The following is a 20,356-nucleotide window of genomic DNA, read 5'->3' as shown; positions in this document are numbered from 1 at the left end:
GTTGGAGCAGTAATGTTATTGGCTAGGAATGCCAGAAAACAAGTTGCCGAAATACTGAGTGTAACTTTAACAGTAAAGTAAATTATTTGGACATGTTCCAGAGATTAGAGAGAGCCTTTTTCACACAGAAATCTCAAGACAAGTGTTGTTCTGGTTCTCAGTGAAGCACTGATCATAGCATGTTGCTGCACTTGCATATGGACTTACATCACATCTGGTCTTGCAAATCAGTGCATTTGTGTTTTCTTGCTGTCTGTCTTCCTGTTTTTCCCATGTTGTCTGGGTGTTCCTGTGTGGCTTGTTCAGCAGCTGCTTATGTGTTGTAGCTATTATATATATAAAGTCTTTATATAAAGTCTTTTAAGTCTTTTCTCAAGACTGTTTTTCTGCAATCCCATGATAATATTTTCCTTTCCTAGCAGTAGGGAGCATTTGGATCTTTCCTTAGACTGCTGATAACCGAAAGCAGTACTACACCATCAGTTTTTGCACTGCCTTCAGCTCCTTAAACAAAATATTTGCTTAAGTTCTGGGAGATGTTCTCTGGCCAATTCCATCTTGCTGGGGACATCAGTATCCAGCATGGAGGAACTTCATTCCCACTTTGAGGCTGAGGCACTGGGGAGCAGCAGCATGGTCAGTCCTTTAACCCAGGGCACCTTGAATTTTGTTTCCTGTGTTCTCTGTAAAGGGGACTAGAGGTGCCAGATGCCAGTCTGTCAGTGAGGGGCTGGGTGTAGAGTGGAGAGGAAAGTCTAGTGCAGTCAGAGTATGAACTTCTAATAATTGCTGTTTTGTTTGCTATCAGTTGATTTCAAATTATGGTGTTATTAAAGTTCCAGGTGTTATTAAATCAACCAGGGATGTGCAACCTGTCTGTATTACCTGGCTCATACAGATGCTGGGTTACACAAAACTTTGACCTGACTGACGTGAGAGAAAGTTGGTGAATGAGCCAAGGTGAATGGACTGTGCTTACTGCAAGTTGGGATTGGCAAAAATATGGATGTTTAATCAGCTGTTAGTAAAAAACGCAGTACAAGGACTGACACTTTGCTACTGTGCAAGGTGCAGAGTGCACACCACTGGGCAAAGTGCAGAGAGGGGCAGCTGCTCTGTGAAGTGTGTAGGGGTTTCAGTAAATGCTGAATTTCTCAGGTTAAACTAATGTTTAAAGAAAAGAAAACCATCTGTCCTGGTATACACTGTTTGGAATGGCTTGAATTGACCATTTGTTCCTTTTGTGTTCCGCAGACTTCTTGAAGCCAACTCTAGCGAAGACAGGGAGTTCCTTCTGTGCCAGCCAGCCCCGGCCTCCAGTGCTGGTCCCCCTGATGGCACATTGTACGAGCCTGTGAAACCTGCCAAGCTGGACGCCACAGCTTTGCACGACTGCACTTTGGCCGCCGCCGTGCCTCCCTCGGAGCTGTCGAGCCATGCAGTCCTAGCCCGCGACACAGGCATTCACGAGGAGCACTATGTAAGCGAAGGCGTGGAAGATGATGTGCCAGACTGCAGAGAGTACAGAGATGCCTGCACCATTACTGGTAAGCAGTCCAATCCTTTACCTTGGTGAGCATCTGGTGGTGTAGAGTTAAGCTTCTGTTCTTAAGCTCTTGGTGGGGTATCTGCTTCATGGATGGTGTTGTCGCTGTTCTGCACATTTTTTCTTCTTTAAGTGATTTCCCTGGCACCAGGATTTTCAATGAGAGCACTTTGTAATGTTTAAGGTCCTTGTAAATAGGTCAGACCAATGACAGCTGTGAAACTAGGTTTGCAACACAATTTTTTGTATTTGTGTACTAAGGAAATTGAACCATTTGAAAGTTTGTTTGGAAAACAACAAAAGTCAGGGATGAGGAGAAGGGAACACTGCACCTTAAAGGTTATTGAATGCTTATCCTAATGAGTAGCATAATTTAGAATTCTGTCTTCATATGAGAATTGCTTTCTCATATGAAGAATGTGAGAAAGAGGGATGGGAGAAATAGGATGTAACATTTTTACTGTACATATTTTTGCTTTTCAAACCCATTTCGTTTTTTTCATATTCATTCTGGAACAGTAAAAGTTAATGCATGTGGAATAGCTTCTTCTGCATGCTTTTATGAAAGGCTGAATACCCTGTTATAAATTCATACACATAAATGGAATATGTGTTGAAGTATGTATTTTAAACAGAATTGGATTCTTAGTGCTGTGGTCAGCTGACCCATTTTTTGTGTTTGAATAATCACTGTAACTCAGTTTAGTCATGGTTATGGCCATGAAATGACAGGCAGCTTTCATTCCAAGTCCGTGGTTTGTTGGCTGAGCTCTGAGGCTTCTCTTAGCCTAATGCGACCTTGTGAGTTCTAAGTCCTTTTGGGAATGTTTGAGGAGTCAGCTGAGTTTTTGGAAGGGAGAAATGAGAAAAACAGCAATAAGACTAAGGCCATTCTAATTGGCAGCCAGCTACTTTTATCCTGAGTTACTGTCAGCCCTTTCTAGAACTGTCTTTAAATCAGAGAACTAGCTAATGGTGACTGTCAGCAGCTGCTTTAGTAGCATGCCTTAGCTTAGATCAGCCCAACAGCTGTGTAGTTACTAAGGGCTGATATTCTGAAAAAAAAAAAAAAGATGGGCAGAGGTGCTCTCAAGTCCACCCTGATTTCTGTGGGAAGGCAAGCAGCAGGATTAACCCTGGAGTCACTTTGTCAGGTATGCATCTGCATACAATAAATATTTTGTTTAAATAAACAAACTTATTTGCCATCCTTCCTCCCCTGTTTTCATGGATTTAGAGCTCCTTAACTGGTTAGTTCAAAAATGGTGATCCTTTTGACTTCCATGTAGTTAGGGAGACTAAAAACTGCTCATCACATAAATGCATTCTGGGTAATATAACTCTGTTTTCCAGGCCCCTTGTAGAAGGATCTTGCAATCTGTTCTGCTGGCTGTGGCCTATCTCCCCTTCAGCCCCTCTCCTTCCTGCCCTGTTAACAGGAATTTAACTTTGTCTTTCTGTCTCTGACAACAAGCCAGGACAACCAACTTCTTTCATTAGTCAAGATGCCTTCTTGATTATGGTTTCTTGAAAGGCAAGACAAACTCACTTTTTAACATTTAAAAAGTTTTCATTAAATGGAGGCCAGCACATGTTCTTGCTAATTCACATTCCTTCAAGCCTGGTGAAGTTTCTGAATCTCTTTCTTCTTGCTTAGCTGTCAGCCAAGTGTTGTTTACAGATTGGCTCTAAATTGCTTTTTAAAATGGATTTGCTATTCTGGGGTGTCAGATTTCTACTGTTTGTGACCTGAGAACAACATGATGTGACTTTCAGTAGAAATAGCAGTGGTTTTGTTGATTGTTTGGTTATTTGGGGGCTTTTTATGGTGTTTATGGATTTTTGAGTTTCAGCTTCTTGCTCTGCATTTTGAAGGTGTCAGAGGGCATAGGCTGGAAGTAAGGAATTGGTCTCATATTCCCTCTGTAAAATCTTTGTCAGTTTTGTGTGCAGGTATGCAGTGTGTATACCCTTGAAACAATCTGAAAGATAAATACTTGACTGAATTGTCAGGATTGTCAGAGACTTTAACATTAAGACTTTGTTTAGTTCTGATTGACAAGTTATCACTATTTACAGTTTTAAATTGTTTAGTGGGAAAAAAATTTCTTATATCAAGTCTGCATATACTTTTTCTTCTGATACCAAGCCTTGACTAATCCTAGAGCTCAAATTCAGCAATCAGGGTAATCTATATTTTTTAAAGTCCTAAATTACACTTACAGCCTATTGTACAAATTATCTGCTAAAATTCTTGTGAATAAAGGTGTGGGCACATTTAAGAAAAGAATGGGAAACTAAGGGGCAGTGTGGTGTGGCAATGCTTTCTGGAATGCAGCAAGCTAATGGTAATTGGAGCTATCTCTGATATAACTAATAGTAAATTGTATGATGTGCACATTTTGCTGTTTAACTTTTCCAGACCGTTGATGCTCAAAGAATTTTTAATGCTGCTTCCTTTTCTTTTTGTTATTGTTTTTGTTTCCCGTTGTGTTTGCTGGGAGTAGAGAGGTACTTTGGCATTCTCTGTCAGCAGCACCATCTTTTCTGCCTGGGACCCAAGAGCAAAGTCAATGTAGCTGAGAGCATTGCAGGTTCTGATTGTGCTAAGTGTGTATTCTTGGATATGGGATTGGCTTAAGCATTTCTTGTCTCCAAACCATCTCAGAATTGGGCTTGAACATATTTCTGTGGGAGTGCAACTAGAGGTATTTTAGGCAACTGGTCTGGATAGAATTCCTTGCTGTGCTTTTGTGTCAGAGAGGAGATGAGCCTTACTTTTTAGTTAGGTCACACCTCTCTTATTGTCCTATTGTGTGTCCTAAAAGCAATTCTGTTGGCATAACAGAGGCAGTAAGCACTGTAGGGCTGGGTCCAGGTGACAAAAGCAGTGTGGTGAAACATTTCCTTGAGCCAGTGTCTGAGAGAGGAACAGCACCCTAAAAGCACCTTTCCCACTGAATTTTATACTAAAGCACCATCCAAAGCTCATAGGTGCTTCAAGTGAAGCTTTATGCAGGTAAATGCTTTTGAATCTGTGCTGACTTCAGCACAGAAGGGCAGATGAAATAGGATAGTTAATCCTTGAAAAAAAATGTTTGTGAATGTTTTAGTGTTATTATGAAAAATAATAATGCCTGCTTTGTGTATAGTGGAGCACATACTCTTTAAACACCAAACCTGAAAATTTACTCAGTAGAGGTTGTAATAGATTTTTTGTTTTGTAATATTTCATTCTAGGTTTTGTTAGCAAGATTTAGCAGAAAAGTTCAGTGTAGTCTGACTTCAAGTTTTCTATTGATAGTGGGGCTCCTGCAGGTAAATGGGCAGGAGACTCAAGCCCTGAGGTTGGTGGACAGTGGGGCAGCACTGTATGGAAGTGGCATAGTGCTGCTTCATGTGGGAGGCACCTATCATGTCCTAGTTGGGTTTTTTTTCCTTTTAACTTTTTCTTGCTGGTCTCATCTTCTGAGAGTGTAGAGATAGGAATACGGATGTAGCACCATCTAGTGTTCTTTTTGCTAGAAAGGGCGTGGAAATGCTTTTCAAGGTCTGTCTTTTCTGCAATTGCAGTGCAGATATGAATACTTTCAGTCAAATGTTGATGAAAACAGCAACTGGAGTTGGGGGCTTTCTTCTCTAACACCACCACCACAAGCACCACCACCCCCATCCCATTTTTGTAGAGCAGGAAGGGCGGTAATCTTGACGTGAAAAAGCAGAGTATCTCTGAATTGGTCAGTAGTCCCAATTTTATGAATTACAAAAGCCTCTTAGTCTGATTGCCTTTTTCTTATCTGTTACCTGCTGTCTGACAAATCCTGTCCCTCTGGAAATGGGGAGTACAGTGGGGATGGAAGTCAAATATCACTGGATATTACTCTTGTGATAGCTGTCTGACTGCCAGAATATTTTTGTGAGGCTTTTTGATTTTTTAATTTTTTTTTTCTCTTAAAATATGCTTAACATAGAATCCTTAGACATCTTCAGTAAGTTAACTTTGTCTGGTTTTGCATGTCTGAATACTCACAATTTGCATTGATTTTGGTATGGTGTACTTTGTAATTCAAGAGCTAACTGCTTAATATGCCATGTAGGTTTCCTTCATCCTTCTCTGAAAAGGGAGAGAATGAATGGACTGTAATTTAAATTGCCCAGCTCCTTCATTAGTTTGCATAATTCATTTGTTCATTGTACTAATTACTCTTACTAAACACATGCAGGAATGTGTTTTCTGGCTGTTCAGGACAATTTCCTGAGGGCTGTTGAATTATTGGGAAATGCTCTGTGGTAATAACCTGTTCTGTGTCTTACTTTGTTTGCAATTAACACAAGTAGGTTTTGGTGGTTTTTTTTTTTTTAATTTCTAAAAAAGTTTCATTACTGGAGGGGTCAAACAAAATGTCTTTTATTTCTCATCAGGAAGGTGTCAGTGAGAAGAGTTGGTATTGTTTGACCTTCCTTGTGGGTTGTGTAACTTGCACGTTACTGCAGTGACTGCAGTGGAAGGAGTCATAACACCCAGAGAAACCAACTTTCTCTTGCTGCCAAGTCTCATTCACAGAATCTCCTAGCAATGTTTGGGTGCAGAAAGTTTTCTCTGGGTTTTCATCCTGTCTCTATCCTTATTCAGACTTTAAATATGTTCCCATATGAAAGAGATTCCATTCTCTTACACCAAATTACCATCTTCATGGCAACATCAGCCCATTTTGATAACTGACTGATCCTACAGATAACTGGTCTTGTTCAGACCATTTCTTTATGTGAATCATAAAGAATCAAAATAAATCACTTTATTTTAAAATATATACTTAGGGCCCACAGAATTTCCATTCCATTCCATTGTATGTGTGTCTCCCCCCAAGACAGGTGTTTTTGTGTTGAAAGGCTGAATTTCTATTCCTTCTGTTTCAAGCATGATAAAGCATCATTACTCTAAGTTAACTCCATAGGGATTTAGGTATTACGGGTTGTTGTGAGATTGCTTTACTGTTGTTATGCAGGTGATGGGGAGAATGCTGTACCTGTGGCTGTCCTATTCTAGGTCTGTGAGTTACCACCAGGCACAATGTGCTTGCTATTCTGAGACTGTTCAACAGGGTGCTCTGGTTGATTTTGGTACCTGTTACAGGCCTGCTGGTTGACTTCTAAGCTTTAAACTAAGCAAAAAAGTGTTGATAAAATATTAACAGTTTTGGATTGCTTCCCGTTATTTGAATCTCTCTGAGTTCTGTTGGGGTTACTTTTCTCTTTTACTGTTGTGGTTACATTTCTCTTTTAGTGGAGCATAACTTGTTCTAGAATTTGCTTTTTTTTCTGCTCCTGGTTTGGGGTGGGACTTCCACATTTTTCTCAGTTTTATCAATATAAGAGATGTTAAATGCTACTTGATGGAGCTGGAACTCAAGCAAAGAGCATAAGGAAGGCTCTGCTCTGTTGGACCAGCTGGCTCAGGACTGTGTTTCTGACTTCAGAAACTGCAGGTACTGGTATGGAGATCACGTACTCAGCCACTCTCAATAGTCTGCTCTCAGCATAAGTGCCCCCATCATGCAGAACTATTTAGTGTTGGAACCTGTCCATAGCTTTTTCTTATCTGGATCTGCTGATTGTTTTACCCTGGTAGTTTATGACTGCTACTCCTGTGCACAGTGACACCAATCTTGCAGTTTCTGTCAGTATTTGTCCTAGTTATGCAGGATTTTGGTGAATATCAGTTCTTCTTTCCCCTAATGAAGTTATCTTCATGATTTTGAAAAACCTTCATCATTTTTATACCCCTGTCTACTCCTCCCCCAGCTGTCTTGGTCTCTTATTTAAATAAAACTATGAGAATGTTGGTCCTTTCCTCACCCCATTTACTTGATTGTAAGTTATTGTGACCAGTTTCATCCTGTAAGCTTGGTCTAGTTTCAGTTTCTTCTCTCTCTTTTCTTGACATTTCTCTAAGCAGCAATTTCTAAATTCTGAACAATCTTCCTTTCTCTAAAGCATTCTGAAAATGCCAGTTGTGTTAACATGAGATAGCTACTTTGGCATTACTAGAACAATTTTATGAGTCTGACTATTTCTGTCTAGCATACTCTGACAAAATGATCTTATTCTCTGTACCTGCTGCATCATTGCCTCTATTTTGAATTTTATGTCTAGCTTTTGGTACATTCTCAGTCAACTCCATGCAGATTGTCTCCCCCTCATATCCTCCCACAGTTACTTTCCAGCTCTTATCCTTTTCAAGTTACCTGGTGGTTTTTTCTGATTCCTCTCCTTTGTCAGGTTGTCACACTACCTCTTGATCTGTATCTTGGTCATATGTTTTTATTATATCTAGGATTGTCTTTTTGTGGTTTGATGACATTTCGTTCATTGATATTCCTTTAAGCAGAATTCTGCTGTGCTCTCTTATTTATTTATGCTTTCTAATACAATCCATGTTTTTTAGTGGAAACTGTCAATTCCGAAGTCACTATGAAAGCAACTGTTGGACTTACAAGTCCAGAGTGACATTTTTAAAGGCATTCTTCTTAGATTTCCCTTGTTTTGAGAAGCACTTATCATTCCTAAATATGTACTTTATTCAAAGTAGGGGTGCATGAAAGCAATAAGTATTGATCATTGTTCTGGGTTTGTTCTTTGGAGAAAGTACTGAAGGCAAGTGTCTAGTAGATTTTTTGGGGGATTTTTTTTTGTTTGCATTTTTTGTTTTCCTGTTCTGGTGCAATGAATAGTGAGGAAGACTAAATAGCTACATTTGATTATTGGTGCATTTAAATATGTGAAAATAACTTTTATTCCATAATCAATTTAGTTCCATACTACAGGAAGTTCAGCTTTACCTTTCTCCCTCAGTGTATATATGTGTGTCCATAATGAAGCAACACATTTTTCACTTAAAGTAAGCATCTGTAAAGAGCAAGCTGCCTAAGATTTAATTCTCATGTTTTGCTTGTGATTCTGTGAAAGCTTTGTTGACAGCCATTGTTTAGTGGCTGGCACATTTTGTAGCTGGGCTGAACAACAAGGAAAAGCAGGACAATTGCTTTTCAGTGTTTTCGTACTCAGTGATTTATCAATGGGTTTTTGAGACATTTGCAGTCTCTCTTGGCAGCTGGAAGATCCTAATGGTTAATGAATGTGTTTATTCTTACTGCTGCTGAACAGTGCGTTGCCAGCATGCCTTTGGTACATGAATAGCTTTTGTTCTTAGTCTAAAAGAATAGCCATGGAGGCAGAGTTTCCTTTTATTTTCTGTTTAATGTAAAAATCATGACTATGGGTGCATTTATCTACAGGGAGAAATATTTCCATACCTTAATTTAAAGCAAAGTTCATTTAAATTTATGACATTGTGTACTGTAGGGTCCTAATACTTTATTGGACCAAACCACCAAATCTGTCCCAGGTTTTATTCGTAGCAGGAATGTGTATGTAGGATGAAACCAAAGCAGGGAGACTTCAGCCTGGTAAACAATGGCATTCCTCACATTGGAACTGTAGACTTTCATCTTCATTAGCTTTGACATTCTCAACTTTATCCTAGTCTTTAGCTGGTGTGTTTGGCCAAGCCAAAAAGAGGTTGGCATGGAATCTTTTGTTTTCCTGTGGAAGCCAAGATTTTGTGCAGTTTTTTCCATGTTCAGAGGATTTTGTGCAGTTTTTTCCATGTTCAGAGGCAGAAGAACCACTGCTTAAACAACTTTGGTTAAAGGTGTGCCAGAATTTGCAATTTCAAATCATGTCATACCACACCAGTCAAGTTACAGGAGCTGCTATGGCTGTTTGAGGAGTCTGAGTTTGAGGTATGAGACAGCTTTCATGTTGAAGGGCTTTTCTTCCAGATGTTTGGCTTTGCAGACAGTAGTGAGACTACAGATATATAAGGATGCTAAGACTATCTTTTCCTTTGGACAAATCAGTGAATTGGATTTTTTTTTTTCCCTTTGCCTGAGAAGCTAACTACTTGCTTTACACTGAAACCCATGTCCTCAGTTCAGCAGTATTATTTGAAAGACTTTGGTACTGTTTCAGTACATTCTGAGCATCCTAGAACTGAAATCGAATAGGAATATGGTAAGTCCTGGGGTTTTGCCTATTGCTCAAGTTTTTCTTGAGCATTGTTTAACAATTACATGTATATACATGTAATTGTTAAATAATGCTGAAGAAAAACTTGTAACTGTAGACATCAGTCAGTACATAATGACTGTGTCTTTGTGAGCCTACAGAACTCAAATAATGGATGACTAAAGACCATGTTTTCCTCTTCAGTAGCATAGGTAGCAGCCTAATTGTGTGGTAGAAGTGTTCTGCTTTTCATTTTTATGTGGATCTCTTTGTAGTGTTAAAGATGAGTTCATTCCATCACTGTCTCAATGGACAGAAAGCATGGGGAAGATGAGGCTATTGGGCTGTTGCAACCAGCCAGGAAACATCTGCTGGAAACACATTTAGAGAGAGAGCATCCTTCTTGCTTCTATCGATGGAGTACAGTTAGACTTGTAGATCTTCTGAAAAAGGAGAATGCTAATGTAGTCATGGCCTCCTGTCTCCTTGTTGATCTAGATTAGGTGGCTAATCTCAGTGTCACAGGGAGCAAAATTAGCAGTCAAAATCTTCTGGTATTTGGCATGAAATAGCCTCAACTGGACGAGCTTCGATTTCTTGTGTTACATGTGGCTGGACTTTAGCCTCCATGCTGTAGCCCTTGTCTGCAGAGAACCTTACTTTTACTTAACTAGTATAGAGCCAGCACTGGAAGTGACCCTATGCAGGTATTGTGTGCTTTTTGTACTTTGGGATTGTTATTTATTGACTGTCCATTCTCAAAGATTTAAAACAGGAACTTAAAAACCTCTGAGAGAGCTAAGTGTCAAGGTTGAGTGTAATATGTGTGTGTGAAATAGGACAGGACTGAAAACCAAAGAGAGGAGTATGTGCTCCCACAAAGTGAAGTAACGTAGTAGGTTTCTTTATTCTTCCAGCTTTCTTCAGCGTTTTCTTGTTTCTCTTGTCTCTTTTTGTTACTGTGCTTGTATCTACTTCTGTTTCCTCAGCTGCCTCAAAAGGTAGTGACAAGTTATGATGTTTTAGTTCTTTTACAAGAAGTGCAAGATTTGCCTGAGAGTGCTACTGAGGCATATTTTGGTTTTTTCTGTTGTTTGTTTGCTTTGTTTGTGTTTAAGAAGGAGAGGATATTTAGGCTGCCCCTTTCTGGCTGTGGGCTGAGCACCAGCTGCTGGGGTTTGATGTGAGGGAGTTTCCTGGAAGATACTCGGGGTAGGCATGTGATACACCCCAGTGAAAAAACCCCTTGTGTTTTGAAGGTTGCCAAGCAGCCCAGCACTTCCCTTAGGTCACACCCAGAGTGGAATTGTTTTGCTGCACACACTACTTTTGTTCAGCAGTTGTTTCCCTCTGCTCAGAGGAGGCATTTCTGGGTAGTACAGCCACTTTGTGCTGTTTGTAAGGTGTTGGCTTCCATCAGGACTGCAACTCAGGGGCACTGTGCTCTGGAAATGATACTGGCTCTGGATGGTTTTTTTGTGGTCTTTTCTATTATGGCTTGTGTGTTCTGACACACTCCTTCTTGATAAGAGCCCTGAGGATGGTTCCTGGTAGGGCTGGGTTTGTGAGTGATTGTTTTTTCCACTTATAGGAGGGGTCTGAAAGCAGGAAACTGGCTGGCACAATGTCCTGTGGGATTTGGGAGTTCGGGTACTAAGGCAGTCCTGCCGGCAGGTGGCAGTTTGTCCTGCCGGCAGGTGGCAGTTTGTCCTGCCGGCAGGTTCTCTGGAGACCTGGGAGTGCTTTTAACCTTGGGAGGGGAGCTCTGCTCACAAGCAAGGCAGTAAAACCATGGAGACAGGGATGGTTTGAACCAGAATGCAGGCAGGCAAAAACTATCTTTTGTGTTCTTTGTGAGGACTGTACTGATAAGCTGTTTGTATTGTGTTTGTAAAGGCTTCTGCAGACACCAGGCTCTGAGGTTTGTATAGTTCCATTTTCTCTTCATGTTTTCTGTATGTTTTGGGGTGTTCTTTGTTGGCTGCCACACTCCCCACACCCTTGTCCCTTCTCATTGTTCTAGGTTCATTCTCTGAATTTATCATTAGTTCTAATGTGAAGCTTATCCTGAAATTGAGCAAGTGCTCCTTCTTATACAGTCACACTAGGTTTTTCTTTCCTACAGTAAGATACCTCTATAGCCATAAACAGGTGAAACCCAAAATCCTAGTAGGGAATAGAGTTTGACAGATGAGATGATTTTAGGTGACCACATTAATAGGAATGAGATTTTCAAAGCTGTCTACCTGTGGTTCATGTTGAACTTAGCTGGAGTTGAAGTTAGTTTGACTGAGGCTGAATTGCTGGCATAATTCCACCCATCCAAGTAATGCTGACAGCTAAATGCTGCGTAACTTTATGGGAAGTGACCTAATGCATGAGTGCAGGGTGCAAAGGACAGTGGGTGACCACCCTACACAATGCCTTGGGATCTCTGTGTTGTCATGTGCAGAGGGGGAAGGCATTCCTTAAGGAGTTGTGCTGTCTCCATACTGTCAGCTCCCATTGTTTTAGACTTTTCACTCCATTTTCTTTATGATCAACTCCTTGCTCACTTGTCAGCAGAGGAAAGATGGAAGTGTGCATCTGAAAATAAGCAAGTGTACTCTTATCCTCATATGAACATGGTTGTTCTGCAAATTCTTTCTTTCTCTGCATGTGAAAAATTAAAAAAAATGGGGGAAGGAAGAAGCCAGCCTCCCACCCTCACTTCAGTTTCTACAGTGAAGAGTTCATTTACTATATTTAGAATATTTGGTATGGATAGAGATGTGCCTAGAAGAAAGAGAACTGATGAAATAATCAAAGGTACCTAAATCAGCAAGCATAATAAAACTTCCTTTAAAGAAATGCTTCCTTTCTTCCTTTAAGCAAGCTGAAATAGCCAGTGAAACTTGAGTGGCTGTTTTGAGAGGCATGGGGTAAAGGTTTAGTATGTCCAGAACGGGAAAGACGCACCAGCCAGTCAAATGTCATTGTATGAAAAGATATGAAACATGTTAGTAGGTAATCCATTAAAAACTACCCAAGGGATACTGAAGTGGGAAGAAATATGCAGAAGAGAGCTCAGCTGGAGTGTCCTGCTTGTTTTGCATCTTCTTTATGGAAAGAGAAGATTAGAAACTGTAACAAGAAATTAAGCAGGACAAAAGTCTTTGAAAGCATTTGTTTTAATCTCATTTAGAAAACAGAGAGCACAAGGAGGAATGTTGTAAAAAATTACTGCAAAGCAGACGTAGCACCTTTTTCATTTCCTGAGGAACAGGGCATGGAGAAATACATATTTGCAACAAAACAAGTGAGGTGGGGTGTTCATACATTTAAGCTAAGAAGAAACTAAAGCAGTAGAACATGTTACTTTCAAAAAGAGTTTTAGAAAGAGTGAAATTTATTCATTTTTTAAATATTTAATTATTTCTATGAAGTGCTGAAAGCTCTAGAGTTGCAAGAGCATAAGCAGAACCTTTAATGATCCATTTTACTGAGAATTTACTAAGAATCATGAGTTTACTAAGAATCATGAGTTCATAACTTATTAACTGTTTCAGTTGGTTTTTATCCTCTTGTAGAAATTTTTTGCCAAATGTATTTTCCAAAAAAATGAAAGTTGACAATTGCTTAGATTACAAACTCCAGAATCCATAATAGCGACTCAAAAGGATATGGTTCAGCTATATTTTGTTGTATAATTTTAAAATTAATTATCAGTTAATTATTTTAAGTGTAAGGTGTTACATTTTTCCCCACAAAATGGTGGTACCACCTAGGAGAAGAGGAAGTGCTTTTATATCTGTTGGATATCAGTTAACTTAAACATAATTCACAATCACAGATGACTTCTTGGGTGTTCTTACTAGAGAAATTACTTAATTGTTTATCTTTGCAGTTCTAATCAGAAATAATTTAAAAACCTCTGTGGAAACACAAATCAGGGTCTTATAAAAATATACCTGGTGTTTGAGCATGGGGGATAGTGTTAATCTGCATGTCTTCTCATAAAAAATGTGTGCATCTCAGAAAAAGGAGGGGAGGAAAAGTGAAGGGGGGAGAGATTGTGTAACTGTAGCACTGAGAATATTGCCATGATTTAAGTGGTGAACTAATGTCTAGTCATGAACAAGTGTAATTATGGTGTTCTGTTTTTCTAAATAGGCAATTGCATCAGAGCCTGTTCGTATTTCCTGCTGGTACACAGATTTTAAACTTGCAGTAGAAGTTAATGGCAATAGCATCAGAACAGCATCATAAAAAGTTGCCTTGCCAATTACTCATTAACATCTTTTCCGGTTATTAGCCTTTTGAATTGCTTACAAATGCTCAGGATTTCTTATATAGTAGAGAAGAAGAATTTTCTTGGTTGACTTGTTTTCCATGATGATTCTTATTTCTTTACTGCCTGGCCTTCACATTCTAGTGGATTTCTTTTCCTTATACAGCTGTATAGGGTTTTTTTCTGTGTGTGCATGAATGAGGGGTCTTTTTTTCTCCTCGCATTTTGTTGGTCGCTTCCTTTATATTCAGTTTTCACTAGTTTTTGGGATAAAACAAGCCAGTTTACTTATCTGTACAACTGAAACTTTCTCATCTCACCTGTGTTTCTTGTGGAATCCTAATAAAAAAGAGAAAGACACTAAAAGTTTGAATTTTTCAAAGTTTTTATTTCTTTGTTCCCAAGACCATCATCTTGGGCTGTGTAGATTCTTGCATTTTTCTGAAGAGAAAAACTAACATTTTGACCAGGAAAACTCTTCCAAAACAACCCCAATGAAAAAACTATTATCTCTTTTCTTGAGATTGAGAGCAATTAGGTAATCCAGAGATCGATGTATAGAAGAAAATTATTTTATGTGTACATGTACACAGAGAGATTTTTAATTGTCTAGTAGATGTCAGCAGGTGTTTTTCAGATGATCAGTTGTCTTTGTGCACTCAGATGGTTGCAGGCACTGAGATGATGCTGCCAACCATTAAAAAGATAGCCAGGGAAAAAGAAAGTCTGTATTTACAGGCTGGCTGTCATCTTTCAAAGCATGGAGGGCAGATCTTGTTTCTCTTTGTAAGCCAGTAATCCCTCTGAGAAGGTTGCAAGGATCTCTTAAAATGATGTGTGCATGCTGATTCTCACATTGCACAGAGCTCTATAAAAACAGATGCACATGTGGGCATCTAACTGCAGGGAGGCTTGGAAGACACTCACATATGCACAACAGCTAGCAGAGCAGTGTGGATGAAGGCAGAGGAGAATAGCTCCTGATAGGTAATAGCAGACTCCTTGAACCATAAAGTACAAGGCAGCTTTCCCAAGTGGGTTATAGTTCTAGTTATCAGGGTTTTGTGAAGTATGTAGGCAGGAGATTGACAGTATGAGTTCATCTTGGTATTGTCTGCCCTGTTGTCTGACAGAATAGTAATGTTCTTGCAATTTTTAGTGTTTGAGATGCTTTTGGCAATGTAATTTCTGGCTTAGAAAGGTAAAAAACAGGTAATTAATGATGTATAGAGAAGTATGTGTTACTTCTCCGTTGTCTCCTTCCTCCCCTTCTTTGACAGAGGTGAGCTCCACTAAGTTATGGTGGAATTGCAGGTCTACCTCAATCCAGCAAGAATAAGTTTCTCTTACAAAATATTGGTGCCCTCATCAGGAAGCAGCAAGAGCAGGGCTGCCTTACAGGCAGCTGACAGGGTGGGAAGGGCACAGTCCTTGTTGGCACAGCCCAGTCCCTTTGTTCCCAAGCAGAACAAAGGTGCTGGCAGCAACGGCTCAAATTGACTCTCCAGGGGTTGATCATCAGACAAACGCCAGCAATGCAGGAAGCCTGGACAATGAGTCAGTGTCAGCAGGGAGCAGAGCTGGGCACAGGGCAGGACCAGGGGCTGGGGTGTACATGGGGCTCCTGGCAGAATGTGCTGCCTGGGGACCATGATGAGCCTGGTCATGGCAGTGTAAAGGTACATGGCAGCACTCAGGCCTTGACAGTCTTTGCTGTTTACTCTAGATTTAGTCTCAGCAAGGGTTGCAAGAGCTATGACACTGGTTCAAGTGGGAGCTCTAGTGTACTGCTCTTCCAAAAAAAGGCTTAGATAGCTCTTCCTTACTTTGTGTGTGAGGGTAGGAGTTGTGCTGGATGGTGGTGTTTTCTCTTTGTACTGGTGTGGAAATGGAAAATGCGCAGATTTGTGCACTATGTATTTACTGAAAACATAACATGGGTTGGTCAGTTTCTTAATAAATATTTAGCATGACATTGTATTTAATAGTATATGGTAATTAAACATATATTTGGAAGTATCATGACTGTTTTGGGTGTTGACACACTCTCTAAATTCTTCAATACAATATAATACAATACGAAGGTGCCTCAGGAGATAATCTATTCTGACTGCTACTAAAGGCAGGTCTTTTAGAGTAAATGCTCATGACATTGTTTACTTGACTTCTAGTCTCCCTGTGCCCCTATTTGATCGTCCTCAAGGTAAAAAAGTTTCTACCTTGAATTGGGCTTTTTTGTGTTAAAACTTCTCAGCTACCTCTTGGCCTAAATTTAAAGCTCTAATTTAATTTGTAACATTTTTGCCGTTGTTGTTGGCTGTTAGTATCCATTTTTAGAACTGTGTGCAAACTTGATATGTTTGTGAGCATGAGGGGCCACAGCACAGAATGCAAGTCAAGATAGTGTCAAAAGGTGCCCTGGAAGTTCCTGTAATCATCCTTACCAGTATGTCTTAGGTGTGAACTGTGACAGTTTGCTATTGCAGTCCTGGATTTCTGTTTCTTGAGAGAAATCTGCTAGCAGCAAAGGCAAAAAAATAAAGTGGTACTAAATTGTAGTCCAAGATCAAGTTAAGGAGATATGTAAGGCTTACAAGCTAAAAATGATCTGTGAAATAGAACATCAAAAATGTACATTCCTCTGTGCACTAATGCTTTCTTCATACTCCAGTTGAAACAGTCTCTCTATTCCCCACCCTACCCCACTTAGTCTTCAATAAATGTCCCTGTTTCTAGAGGTGAGGCGTTTTGTCACTAAGAGAGCATGTCCTTTTATTACTAGTAAATATGATATTTTGGGATAATGTGTTCCAGGCATATCTTCTAAACTTATTAGTATTGAGCTGTTCTTTACATGCAGCAAAATCTTGTTGATATCAAAACAAACTGAAGTTTTTGAAAGCTTGTATGTATAGTACTCAAGGTAACTAATACAGATTGTTCCCTTTCCCTTAACAGATGTGTGCAATAGTACCAATCTTCCTGAAGTTGAAATCATCAGTCTCCTGGAAGAGCAGCTGCCTCATTATAAGTTAAGAGCAGATACAATCTACGGTTATGACCACGACGACTGGCTTCACACACCTCTCATTTCCCCTGATGCGAATATTGACTTAACAACTGAGCAAATAGAAGAGACCTTGAAATACTTCCGTAAGTCAAAAACTCAGAAATTGTTCTGAGAAACAAATAAAATAGTGCTATTTTTGTTACCTTCTTTGAAGTATCTGTGAAATTCTTTGAAAACTGTGGAAAGCATGAGAACTGTTTGTGATTTACTGCTTTGGTCTCCAAGATTGGGGTAGACAGAAAATGAAGGGAGCATTTAATCAAGAACAGTCATTGCATTTGTGATTTGTGTATGCACCTTTCCATATTATCAAGTACTGGAGAAACTGAAATACTCCTTTTTGCTTGTGATCTCTGTCAAAAAGACTGAAGTTTCTGTATCTATGCAGTTTAGAAAGCTTAGACCTCTTTCCATATCTACTTTTTTTGACTGTATTCTCTGACACATTGCACTGTTGTCTGGTGGCATTATGTGCCAGCATCACAGAATGATGTGAAATCATTTTGCTGCAACTTAAGCTTCTAGAAAAGCCTTTTGAAGAACCAAACTCTGACCATTTGGTTGAGATGGTTTGTCCCTTCATTCTTTCTTCTGTTCATATTCATACTATCAGACAAAAAAATATTTGTGCCTAGAGGGAACATGAGTACAGTTGTGACCTTTGTTGTTATTCATTCCTTTGTTTGAGCCTGTAGATATTTTATCATGGTGAATGGACTTATGTCTCTGGTTTCTACCACTGTGGATATTGACTTAGAGGTGCAGTTAGAGAAGACTTCTGTGATTCATCTCCATGACTGCTATGGTAAAGCAATAGCAGTGGATATACATAGGTTATAGTAGTCACTAGATTTAGGTAGACCTACTGAGGAACTGTAGAGCTTCAGGGGAGATGAGTTACAGGGTTCAGCACAAACCTGGGCTTCACTGCATTTTTAATCAATTGAACAATCTCTTTGTAAGGAGCACAGCTAGTAAAGAAAAGCATGGATAATATGAAGAACTGAGTTTCTGATGTTCATGCTTCAATTAAGGGCTTGAAGTATTTTAGTAAAAAACTTACATATGCTTTCCACCTACTCCCAATCACACAAAAATAGTGGGAAGGGTGGGGAGACAAGCTGAAGCTGATCTGTGGAATCAAGTGTACTACTGCTGGTTTTGTAGCTGCCTATTAGTGCTGTTACAGTGATGGCAGAAGCTGGCTTAAATAAATATTTTGAAACATAAGGTTTCCAAGGTCTTTAGTTAACCTGATTAGGCCTGTCTCACAAGTAATATTTGTCTATGTGGGTGGACTGTTGCAATAACCATGGGAAAATGTTTTGCTAGTGGGACAAGGAAATCAAAAATCCCCATGGCAGCATCTTCTACCAAATGAGATGATGGTAGGTGTGTGACTGCTGGGAATGGATACAAAGTACAACCTGTGCGGAGGATGAATTGAGAGCAGCCCTGAGGAAAGGACTTGGGAGTGTTGGTTGACAGCTCAGCCTGATCCAGAAATGTACACTTGTAGCCAAGAGAGCCAAACGTATCCTGGGCTGCATCAAAAGAAACATAGTCAACAGGTCCAGGGAGGTGTCAAGGTCAGGGGAGGTAATTGTTCCCACCTGCTCTGTCCTTGTGAGACTCCCACCTGGAGTCTCTAGCTGGAGTATGTGTCCAGCTCTGGGGCCTCCTATGTAGGAAGGACAAGGACCTGTTGGAGCTCATTCAGAGGGACACGAAAATGATCAGAGGGCTGGAGCACCTCTGCTCTGAAGACAGGCCAACAGGGTTGGAGCTGTTCAGCCTGGAGAAGAGAAGGCTTTGGGGAGACTTCTGTACTTTCAGTACCTAAAGGGGGATACAGGAAAGCAAGAGAGAGACTTTTAAGCAGACCCTGTAGTGACAGGACAAGGGATGATGACTTTAAACTGATAGAGTGTCAGTTTAAATTAGTTATATAGAAGAAATTTTTTACTGTGAGGGTGGTGAGGCACTGGAACAGCTTACCCAAAGAATTTGTGGATGTCCCATCCCTAGAAATTAACAAGGTGAGGTTGAATGAGGCTTTGAGCAACCCAGTGTAGTGGAAGGTTCCCTGCCTATGGCAAGGTGTTTGGAACTAGATCACTTCTAAAGTTCCTTTCCAAACCAAACCCTTCTATTACTCTCTGAAAAGGAAGCTGTGAACAACAGAGAAATTGGATAGCATAGTTGCCTGAAACTGTAAATACTTAACAATTTTATTTGGCTTTTAGCTTTCAAGCATAATGACTGCAACTTTACCATGTTGCTGTGGTTGTAGATTTCTTCCAATCAACTGGCTTGATTAAAAAAAAAAAAAACAAAACTGAGTATAATTGCTGCCACAGTGTTTCTGCTTTTATTAGGAAATAACTGCTTAAAAAAGAGGAAGCAAGCAAAGACATTTTCAATAAAGAAATATATATTTCTCATTTCTTACAGACAGACACTTGTGTATAGTTCAGGAAGTTTAAGCAAATTTGGGTCTAGCCTGAGACTGATACCATGGCAACTGACATCTGACTTTACCCTTGTTCAGTTACTGTGAACAAGTCACAGGCTCCATCTATACATGAGAGTGCAAGAACTTAATAAATTTGCATGTTTCAAAATTATTGCATTGATTGCAAACATTGGTTTATGGCACAATGAACTATGAAAGTATAAAAAACCTGTTTTCTGTAAGTTGGCAGAAAGGTTCTGTAAATTGTGCCACTACCACTTTGGAGAGTATTCCAGGGTGTGACTGCTTGCACAATTTTCAGTGCTGCAATTAAGCTAGTCCTCTTTTACCTGTTTAGTTTGTTTCAAAAACCTCGATGTGGGTGTTCACAGCTACTGTAGCTTGTCCCTTCGAAAGTTTGATTTTTTTCAATGACTTATGAAAATTTGCTTGCAGTTGTTTGCATTTTGAGATTGATGGTGGTTTATAACCTGTTGGTGGAAATGTGATGAATTTCACAGTGTTGATCCATATAGCAGAAGAACCAGCAACAACCCCTAGGGAAACTGTTGTGGCTTGTTAGAGCAGATTTTTCTGCCTTCCTGTGGCTTCTTTGAGATCTTAAGTCCAATTCACAACCAGAAAGGCTCAGAATCAGTAAGAATCTTCTGGGCCACATAACACAAGAGGGTAGGCATAAGGCTACTTAGCTCTCATTTTTAATTAATTTTTGAAGATACGGGTAAAAAAATGAACAAATATCCAAACATTTTAACTTATTCAGTGCTTTTTGTGGGGATTTAAGCTGTAACACAGGATAGGTAATTAGAGAATTAGTTCTTAAAATTTAGTTTTTCATTGGGTAAGAAGGCAATTGGGAGGAACTGAATACTATTAGGCCTGCAACTGTTCTTTTACATTCTGGAACTCCAAAGCACGTCTTTGTTA

At 39.7% G+C, this 20,356-nt stretch overlaps 1 protein-coding gene across 2 annotated transcripts in view; it reads left to right on the top strand.

Moving 5' to 3' along the window:
* Positions 1-20,356, top strand: part of TRAK1 (trafficking kinesin protein 1) — a 127,730-nt gene that overhangs the window by 44,465 nt on the left and 62,909 nt on the right. For both annotated transcript variants that reach the window (XM_064704832.1, XM_064704831.1), the window contains 2 exons: positions 1,255-1,547; positions 16,842-17,036. The gene's annotated coding sequence lies outside the window, so the exon portion shown is untranslated. Of the gene's footprint in view, positions 1-1,254; positions 1,548-16,841; positions 17,037-20,356 lie in introns of those variants that run through there.

Source organism: Zonotrichia leucophrys, chromosome 2 (genome assembly GCF_028769735.1).
Source record: "Zonotrichia leucophrys gambelii isolate GWCS_2022_RI chromosome 2, RI_Zleu_2.0, whole genome shotgun sequence".
NCBI lineage: Eukaryota > Metazoa > Chordata > Aves > Passeriformes > Passerellidae > Zonotrichia > Zonotrichia leucophrys.
The sequence above is the reverse complement of the archived record's forward strand: the minus strand, read 5'-3'. Positions and strand labels throughout refer to the sequence as shown.